The sequence below is a fragment of the Asparagus officinalis genome, chromosome 10, assembly GCF_001876935.1.
Source record: "Asparagus officinalis chromosome 10, Aspof.V1, whole genome shotgun sequence".
Classification (NCBI taxonomy): Eukaryota; Viridiplantae; Streptophyta; class Magnoliopsida; order Asparagales; family Asparagaceae; genus Asparagus; species Asparagus officinalis.
In genome coordinates this window covers 58,753,561-58,763,948 of record NC_033803.1, presented here as the reverse complement: position 1 = coordinate 58,763,948, position 10,388 = coordinate 58,753,561, and positions in this window count along the sequence as shown.

Here is a 10,388-nt window from a genome sequence, read left to right as displayed (position 1 = left end):
ATTGCCGAGGAGCGTGCGGCCGAGCCTATTCTGATTTCGGACGACGAATCTGAAGGTCCTGCGACCTCCGCCGCCTCGGACTCTGCTCCCCAGCCGGGAGTTGAACCCTGCCTTGAAATCCCACCTATCACGGCGCTCGCTTCGGGCCAAAAGCCTGTTCCCTCCGAGTCCTTGCCCTGGCAGGCTCGTGTCGAAGAGTTTGAGAACGCCGTGAGGCAGGTGATTTCCCTCATCGACCTTGGCATGGGCAGCTTCGACAGCTTCAGGCAGTCTCTCCTTGATCGCGTGGCTGATTTGCGGCGATCGGGTGAAAATTGGCTTGCTACTCGTTGTATGCAGGAACTCCGTCTCTTGGAGTCACGCATGATAGGGTTAGAGACCTTGCTAAGGGAAGGTCCGGAAGCCGACATGGAGTCTTGCCTGGCTCATGTCAGGCATCAGGAGGCTCAGGAGCATGAGACTCGTTCCAAGGAAATAGCAGACTCGGAATCCATCGTCAACTTCTGGGTGGGCCAACAGCGCTTGTTGGAAGAGCAAATCATTAATCTCAACCATACAATGGCTCGCCTGAGAGCCGAACTGGGGCAGGCGGAGGTGAATTGGAAGGGGCTCCAATCTGATGTTGTGAAGGTCAACAAGGCCGCTGAGGCGGAAACTCAAAACCTCCTGGCCTTGCGTCAAAAGGATGCTGCTGCCAGGTCGAACTCCGAGGATCGGATCTGGAAGGTGGCTGAAGACAAAGCTCGGGAGGAGCATGCGAGTAAGGTGGCGGCGGCCAAAGAAGAGCTTTCTACTTTCAGCGTGTTCGACTGAGGCCTCGCTCTTACGATTGCATTAAGACATTTTGTTTATGGCTCGTTTGTTTATGAAATCATAACTTTGTTCAAATGTACTGTCTTAAAAACTGGGTGCATGTTTTGCTTCTTTGAATGTAATATTACGACTTTCGCAGTTGCAAAAAGACCATAACTTTGTTCAAATGTACTATCTAGAAGCATCCCATGAGGCTTGCGTCTGCTTATGGTGTGTATACTCTTTTGGTATGTCGCTTTCCAGCGTTTTGCTCTGTAATTGCCAACAATCTCGTGCCGCAGGCAAAGTCTCTTGCGTGACGATGAGTCTACTTTCATGGCCAAACTCTATCCCAATGAGTTTACGCTAGTGGTGAAACTAAGGCGATGGCGAGTTCGCTAAGATGGTGAAACTCGGTTCCCGACGAGTTCACATTGCTGGCGAAACTCAATTGATTGACGAATTCATCTGCAGGCGAGACTCGATCGCGGCGAGTTTTGCTTGGAGGCTAAACTCAACTGCTGGCGAATTCGAGTTATAGGCGAAACTCATATGATGGCGAGTTTACACTACGGGTGAAACTTAGATGGTGGTGAGTTTGTTTAACAGTCGGAGATCCAATTGCAGGCGAAACTCGTGCCACGCGTCCGTCTGCAGGTCCAAGTGCTTGCCAGCGGGCACTCTGTGAGCGCCTTAATGCTCATTAATGACGAAGCGACCGAACGCTTCACCTCTCGTGCTCGATCTGATCGGTCGGTTTGGGTTCTCGAGATGAATGGCCTTTATTGGCGTTGAGCTCGAAGCGTCGCAGGACATTTGGATCGCCCGATCGCTTGGGGTAATGAATCTCAGCCGTTGGATTTTTTGTATATACATCCGTACTCACCCTTCTTCAGCAGAGTTCCTACTGCTTCGAGAAAAATCCACTGGAAGGAGCTTGCTGCTGAGAACTTTCCTTCCTCATGGCTTCTTCTTCTGATCACAGCGATTCCGAGGGTGTCGGCTCTTCCGCCACCATCGTCGACGTCGTGCTCGCTGGCTGATTCGCCCTGTGAGCTTCGTGCCAGGGGGTCTTCTGCTCGCGGACCCGCGTGCTCACCACCGCGTTCCTGCCTCCAGAATTGGTGGTTGGTGCAGGGGATCGCCATCATCGGTCAGCGGGTAGCGGGCGATATTACGATGCGCGTTCTCTGCGTGGAACGCGGGGATTAGAGGCGGTCCACCGTGCGGCGATGCCGTCGCTCACACGCGATGTGAATAGGAGCTTGAACACGTAGAGGGGTGGATGTAACGCCTCCGAGGAGCTGGCATATATCGACGATTCCCGACGGTACACGGCTCTCTCCTGCTCGAGCGTGAAGAGCGGGCGAAGCGAATTCGGGCGAAGGAGGCTGAGCTCAGACGTCTGCGGAAGCGACACCAAGCGGTACTGGACCGGATGGACGCTTACCTGGACAGGGCTTTCTTCGAGGACGCTGGCTCTCTTCGTGGTGAGGCAAGGCTGCGGGAGCGTGAGCGTGAGGCGAGGAGGCTCGGTGAGGCCGCCGGAGTGGTGGAGAGGGAGCTCCAACTTCTTCGCCAGGAGGAAGAAAACAGCGAGGCAGACTTGGCTAGGCGGCAGCAGGAGCAAAAGGAGAAGGCGAGGATCCGGCGCGCAGCAGAACGTGCGGTGGTCAAGGCTAAGATTGGTTCTTTTAGCCTGCTGAAATTCCTGTAGTGCTCATGCTGTCTGGGTCCTCTCCTTTTTTTTTGTTATTTTGCTAACTCAGTTGATGCCTCGGGCATCATGACTTTGAAAACCTATGCATGTAAACTCTGGACCGTAATGGCCTTTAGCTTTTGCTTATTTTTGCTTCATATGCACAGTTTTCTTTCTTCTTTGTTTGCGATGTTTGGCATTTGGGTCGAACTTGGCGAGCCTTTGACTATCTTGTTTTGGATTTAGTTGTTTTAGGCTCTCGTTCTGCCCCCTGTTGCTCACAGCGTGGGATCGGGTTAACTCCGATCTTCGCGTTGTGGCTCAAATGGGATCGAGAGAGCAACACTTGGCTTGCAGCAAAGAGCAATTGTTCGCTCCTGCGGCCGCTTGAAGAACCCAACTGTGATTCGCCGCTTGGTGAGTCATTGCTTGTGGGATCGGTAGATAATGTCGTCCTTCCGAACCGCTCTCCGAGGCAGTTGCCGTCGTCTGGGTAGACAGCGATAGATGATAATCGAATCGTTCAGGGATGTCAGAATATAATGATCGATTATTGTAGGAGTCATCGCGTGGTAGGCTACTACCCATCAGTTATCGTAAGGGAATGTTAGAATATCTGGAATAGGTCAAACAATTCAGGGACGTAGGAGTGTGATTATTTGACAGAAGTAGTAGCATGTCGCGTGGTAGGCTATTACTTAGGCTGTGCTATTCGTAGGAATAACGGCGCCAATCATCAGAGGTGATCGTTAACTTGATGGGGTCTTGCCGCGATTGGAGCGACTGTGGGGACCTACCATCCTTCTGAAGAGGATTGGTAAGTGGGTTTTATCAGAGGTTTAATGTTAACGTGACTGGGTCTTGTCGTGATTCGAACGACTTTGAGGACCCACCATCCTTTAGAAGAGGATTGGCGAGTGATTTTGGTTCTGGTCCTAACTATCTAAAGGTTTGACCAAGTGGGCGTGTGATGCCGCCCACCTGAGATGCTAATTTCGCCTATTTTGAGAGATTCGCCAAGACAGGGCGTCTAGCTCAAGAAGTGGAATTCGCCTGGACTGATAGGCTCGTTTGATGTGAGCGATCCGCCTGATCTGGGCGATTCGCCTGTACTGGGCGGTTCGCCTGATCTGGTAACTTGGCTGGAGAAATTGAAATGTAGGAACCGTTTTGCCTCTTATACCAGTTGGAGGGTTCGAGGGCCAATTTAAACTCATGCACTCTTGGGAGTTGATGAAGAAGGACTAAGGGTAGTACTTCTTCAGATACTTGCCGTTGATGGGCATCATGATCTTATCGCTATTCGGTTTGACGAGGCGATAGGCGCCGTTCGAGTAGACTGTCTCTACTACGAACGGTCCTTCCCATTTGGATTGGAATTTCCCCTTCTTCTTAGAAGTGAGGATCATTGGTCGGCGAACGGACAGTACCAGCTCTCCTTCCTTGAAGGCCCGGCGTTTGACTTTTTTGTCGAAAGTCTTGGCCATTCGAGCTTGGTAAAACTCAATGTGTTGTTGAGCTTCTAGTCGTTTGTCATCCAACGCTTCAAGCTCTGTGAGTCGTCGTTGGTGATTATCCTCGGCTGTCATCCTCGTTGCTAAGGCGACGCGAAGAGATGGAATCTGAATCTCTAGTGGCAATACGGCTTCACAGCCATATACCAATGAGTAGGGCGTGGTACCGGTTGGTGTGCGAACCGTCGTGCGATATGCCCACAGGCTCTCGCCTAGCTTCTCATTCCAATCGTGCTTGCTAGTGGAAGTCAGCTTGGTCAAGATCTTGATAATTGTTTTGTTGAATGCTTCGGCCAAACCATTCGCTGAAGGGTTGTAGGCCGTAGAGGAGAGGTTCTGTATTCGGAATTTGTCACAGAACCTGGTGAAGACGTGGCTAACGAATTGCGTGCCGTTGTCATGAATGATACGTCGGGGTACGCCGTATCGGTATACGACATGGTGCTTGATGAACTTGATCACGTCATTAGTCTTGACCTCTCTTAAGGGGACGGCTTCGGCCCATTTAGAGAAGTAATCGGTGATCGCTAGGATGAAGCGATGGCCTTTCGCCGATGGTGGAGATATTGGCCCGACTATGTCCATCCCCCATGCTTCGAAGGGCCAAGACGCCCTCGTCAGATGCAGATCCTCAGGAGGCTGGTGTATGTAGTTGGCGTGGACTTGGCATTCGTAGCAGCGTTTTGCGTAAGCGACTGCGTCTGTAACCATCCCGGGCCAAAAGTATCCTATCCTCCGCAGGCGATCCCAAAGCTTGGGTCCAGGCTGATGAGCCCCACACATGCCGTCATGGGCTTCGCGTAGGGCCTCTTGCGCCTCTGCCTTTGAAAGACAGCGAAGAAACAAGCCGTCGTACGACCTTCGATACAGCGTTTTAGTGGTTGAATCGTAGTAGAACCGCGAGGCACGCCGTCGGATAGACTCTCGTTCCTTCGCGTCTTTGGGTAATATGCCGTATAGAACGTAATCGATGATCGGGAGGCGCCAGTCTTCCTGATCAGACTGATCCGGTGTTTGATGGGTGGCGTTTGCCTCTGGGACGTCTTTTAGCCGAAAGAGTTTTCGGCTGGCGACTGTGACCTGCTGGGTCGTTCCCAAAGGCTGGGCCAAGTTGGCCGCCAAGGAAGCGAGAGCGTCTGCATGCGTATTCTTGGAACGGAGTACGTGCTCAATATGGAAGCTCTTAAATAACTCCACTAGTCTGACAGCTGCTTCGTGGAGCGGGATGAGATCGTCGTTCCTGACTTCATACTCACCAGTCATTTGTTTAACGATGAGTTGGGAGTCGCCATAAGCCTCTAGGTGCTTGACCCCTAACCCTCCGGCCAACTCGAGCCCTATGAGCAACGCGTTGTATTCAGCCACGTTGTTGGTGCACGGTTCCGCCAAGGAAAATGCCCGGGGTAATATGTGGCCATGCGGGGAGGTGATGACCACCCCCACTCCTGCAGCGATAGAGCCGCTCGCACCTGCACGAGACGCGCCATCGAAGAACATCTACCACACCTCTGGTGATGAAGTCACATTGGCTTCGGGAGGTTCATCTGGCAGGTCTTCAAATAGGTCGGTCTTCGACCCCAGCGGGTGACTAGCCATGAGATCGCAGATGGCTTGTCCCTTGACTGATTTTTGCGGCATGAAGTGGATGTCGTATTGAGAGAGCAGAAGCGCCCACCTGGCCAGGTGCCAGTTTAGCGCTGCAGGTTGTGTCATGAAGACCCGAATGGGGTTTATCCGGGAGATGACATGGATCGTTTGGCCAACCAAGTAGTGTCGCATTTTCTGGATGGCGAACACCAAGGCTAGGCATTCCTTCTCGACCATTGGGTACCGCTGCTCTGCACCCTGCAAGGTTCTGCTCAAGTAGTAGATGCCTTGCTCATGGCCTGCATCGTCATTTTGCGCCAATAGGGCGCCTAGAGAATGTTTCATGGCCCGTATATATATGAGGAATGGCCTCCCTGAGATTGGCGCCGCAAGGACGGGCGGATTTGAGAGATAAGCTTTGATCTCTTCAAAGGCCTTTTGGCATGGCTCATCCCAGACGAAGGAGGTACATTTCTTCATCAGCTTAGAGAAGGGTTGACATTTGCCCGAGAGATTCGAGATGAATCTTCGGATATAAGCCAGTCGTCCCTGAAGGCCTCTTAGCTCTTTAAGGTTTCGGGGCGGCTGGAGCTCTTGAATAGCTCGTACCTTGTCTGGATCAATCCGGATTCCTTTCGTCGTAACGACGAAACCGAGGAATTTACCGCTAGACATCCCCAAGAATGACTTAGTAGGATTCATCTTGAGTTGATGAGTCCTCATGAGTTCGAACATCGCCTTCAAATCTTGGAGGTGGTCCTCCTTACGGCGACTCTTCACAACCAGGTCGTCGATGTAGCACTCGACCGTCTTTCGCAGATGATCTCGAAAGACATGCTCATGGCGCGCTGGTAGGTTGCGCCAGCGTTCTTGAGTCCGAATGGCATAACGGTGTAGCAGTACACCCCCATGGGAGTTCGGAATGAAGTGTGCTTCTCGTTTTTGGAGTGCATTTTGATTTGATTGTACCCCGAGAAGCCATCCATAAAGGACATCCTCTCGAATCCACACGTATTGTCAATGATGACATCTGTGATGGGCAGAGGAAATTCGTCTTTAGGACACACGGCGTTGAGGTTCCTAAAGTCGATACAGATGCGGATCTTATCGTTCTTCTTCAAGACCGGAACAATATTCGCCACCCAGTCAGGGTGTTGCTCCTCTCTGATGAAACCGGATTCGATCAGCTTCTTTACCTCAGCTTCGATCGCCTCCATGATTTGGGGGCGAAACCGCCTCTGCTGTTGTTTGACTGTTTTGGCGTCAGGGCTTATGTTGAGGCGATGCATGGCGACCCGTGGATCCAAACAAGGCATATCCTCGTAATTCCATGCGAAGACATCAATGTATTCCCGTATGAGGGCAATGAGGTCCTCTTTCTCCTGAGGAGGCAGACTACCGCTGATGAATATGGGTTTGGGATTCACCTCAGTACCCATGTTCACCCGGAGGACTTCGTCTTCGGTCGGCGGTTCGTGTTGTTCAAAGCGACTGTTCCACTGGGCGTTAACATGGCGGTCCCATGTCTCATCATAGAGTGGAAGTTGTCTGTCCTCTTCTATTTCGGCGGGGTCTATCGTAGCCATGTTGATTGTAAGGCTATCGAACAGATCTCTCACGCTGACGTCGGAGTCCCAAGCCGAGGTTACCGACGATTGATCCCCTGAGCATGCATAATCGGAATCTTCGTTGGTGTAAAAACACAAATCCGATGAGGAGGAGGAGTAGCCTAAGCCTCTCCTAGTCCTGTTGAAGTAATTTGAGGGCTTCTCTTTGGGTACATAAGCGGGTCGGATGACCGTTTTGCACCCTCGGCCATAATTCAGGCCCTCTAAACGAGTGAGGTCATACCCCATATCGCTCATCATGCGTTTCGCAACTCGGTTGTACTACGAAAATTGGGGCGCTGGGTCTTCGTCCTCAGACTCATCCCATAGCGTGCGCAGGGGATGATCGATTCGACCAAAAATAATATCTTTTCGATAATTATTTCGAGCTGGCACGACGAACACAGCTTGCGATGACTTAATCGGCTGTGCCTTGGCGACGTACAACGAGCACACCGGCAGGTGCAGGAAAGGTTCACTGTAAAGTGTCGACCACAAATTATTAGGTGCATCACTCTCTGACGGGGAACAAGATGACAAGTAAGCAAAGTCAGATTTCTCATTCACGATAATTTTTTCCGCCTGAACAGCGTTGGTTACATGGTAGCTCTCGTAACCAATTACAATCGACTCGAAGTCATCCAGAATTAAGCTGTCGCCGTATTCAGGCTCGCTGTCCGCCTCGTTACCACTTTCCAGTTCTTCTGCTGGTGGCTCGTCGGGATCCTGGTATAGCAGAGAGTCCGCGAAGTAGTTTTCGACGCCTTTAAAGGACTGCTTGTCGGCCACTACCGTCTTAACTCGCTCGTAGTCGTCTACGTACTTCAAGCACTGGTGTAGCGTGGAAGGGACTATGCGATTGCTATGAATCCACGGACGTCCCAATAGTATGTTCTAGGAGGGTTCGGCGTCGATGACGTAGCACGTCACCTCCGTCTTCATGTCGCCTATCTGACATTTTAGGCGGATTTTACCGAGTGGCCGAGTTCCAGTGGCGTTAAAGCCGAAGATGGTGGTTTTGGTTGAGGCTAGGCGCTTCGGTGGGATCTCCAAGTGTTTGATCAACTTCAGGGGCACGATGCTCAGCGCAGACCCCGGATCGACTTGAATTCGATCCACTTTCGACGAGCCGATGTACCTTGTGAAGTACAGCGGTCGGTCATGAGACGTGCTCTTGATGAGCATGTCCTCGGGAGTGAAGGTGATGCACGGGACCCGTCTCTCAGAGACCTGGCAACAATTTGCGTATTCTTGTTCGCCATTTGCTTCTTTCGAGAAATGGGTGGAGAACGCCTCTGAGTCGGCCAACGCCTCTTGTAGGGCCTCCCGGGTAGATCTGGACAACCGAAGGAGGTCGTACATGGTGATGCGCGCGGGGATGCTTTTCAGCTGCGCGAGCACGTTGAACCGGAAGGGCTGGAGACTTGAACTTGGTCTGTCCGGATTAGGAGGGGCTGCTGCAGTTGGCCTCGTGGGAGGTCCTGCTGGGTTCTCTGTCCTTGCGGGATATTCCTTCGCGAACTCCTTCCCTGCCCTCATGGTGAAGACGTTGGTGTCCTCTTCAGAGTCCGTCAGGGCAGTCATCGCGGTGTTGTCTCTATCCAGGATGGCGGAGACAACATTGCAGTGTCTTCCCTTAGCCTCCTTGGAAGGCTGCGCGGTCCACTGCTCATCATTGAGGAGGTCCGGATGGACCCACATCACCTGCCCCGATGGCAGAGTTTGTGGGACCAAACCCTTTCCCCGCTGGTTGTAAGGATCGTCATTAGTGACCTTCAAGACCGCCTTGGGGATAGGAATTACCCCCGCTGGAGCCCGAACCTCCGGGAGATTTGTCCCAAAGCTCAAAGTGATCATGTTTGCAGTCACTTGCTTTTGGACTTTTTCCTTCTTCAAAACTCCCGCGTCATAGAGGGTCTGGAGCTTGTCCTTGAGGACGTAGCACTTGGTTGTATGATGGCCAAGGAATCTGTGATATGTACAGTAACTTGGGTCACCGGTTTTGTCCGCCTCCTCAGGCTTGGCGGCTTCTAGCAACTTAATCCGCCCACTCTTGAGCAGAGTGTCGAATGTCGCTACCACCTGATCTTCTTTGAAATCATATTGCTACTGGGGGCGTGGCTCAAATTGCCTGGGTTTCGGCTTTTGAGCGACCTTTGGTGCCGAGGCAGAGTCCACAGCCATGGCCTCTTTTCCTTTCGACCGAAGGGGGTTCTTTGGCGCAGCTGGCTCCGCTGCTCCCTTCTTGGACTGCGGCTCCTCTGCCTCCAACCTCTTGATCATATTTTCAACTTGCTCGCCTTGGCGAACAAGCTCCTTCCAAGTCCGGGTCTCCACTGCCCCTATCTTGGACAAGATATGGATCGACAGGTTATTGCAGCACATCTCAATCAGTGTCGACTCGGAAACTTGGTCCCGGCAGTGGACTGATCGATTCCGAAATCTCTTCACGAAGTCATTGACCGACTCCGATTTCTGCTGTTTCTCAGCAAGGAGAGTGGTCATTGACACTTCTGTGTCGTCGTCGAAGAAGCGGGCGAGGAAGAGATTTTCAACGTCGGCCCATGCCTTGATAGAGCCGGGCTCCAGTTTGCAGAACCATTCAAAGGCCACCCCCTTGAAGGTACCTATGAATAGTCGAGTGAGAATGGCGTCGTTCCCCGTAAGGAATCCGGTCTACGCCATGAAGTAGTAGATGTGCTGCGAGGGTGACCCCTTGCCATCAAACTGTACCAAGCTGATCGGCTTGAACTTCGTCGGGTATGGGATCGTGTCCCATTCGACAGGGTAGGGACGTACCACCCCCAGCTTGTTCATGTTTTGCTGAAGCTTCAGCGCGTTGAGCTGGTCTTGGAACTCGTCGAATCTCTTGTCACGGACGCTACCGGTATGCGACGTCCCCAGCAACGTCTTGGAAGAGTAATCGGATTGTTGATTACCGTCGTCTTCCGTTTTAGTCGCCGGGCGACGGAGAGGTACCCACTCTTTGTCCCTAGTTTGCCGAGGTAAGGGATGCTGGGCTCTTTTCTTCTTCTTTTTCTTGTTCAGAAGTTGCTCCATCATCTCCCTTAGAGAGTCGATGGTCGCTTGTTGTTCCTCCAGCTTTTGAGCCATCGTCTGCTCGGGGTTGAGTTCAGTCATGTGCGCCATTGCCGCCGCGTCTCGACTTGAGCGCGAGGTCTGAGATGT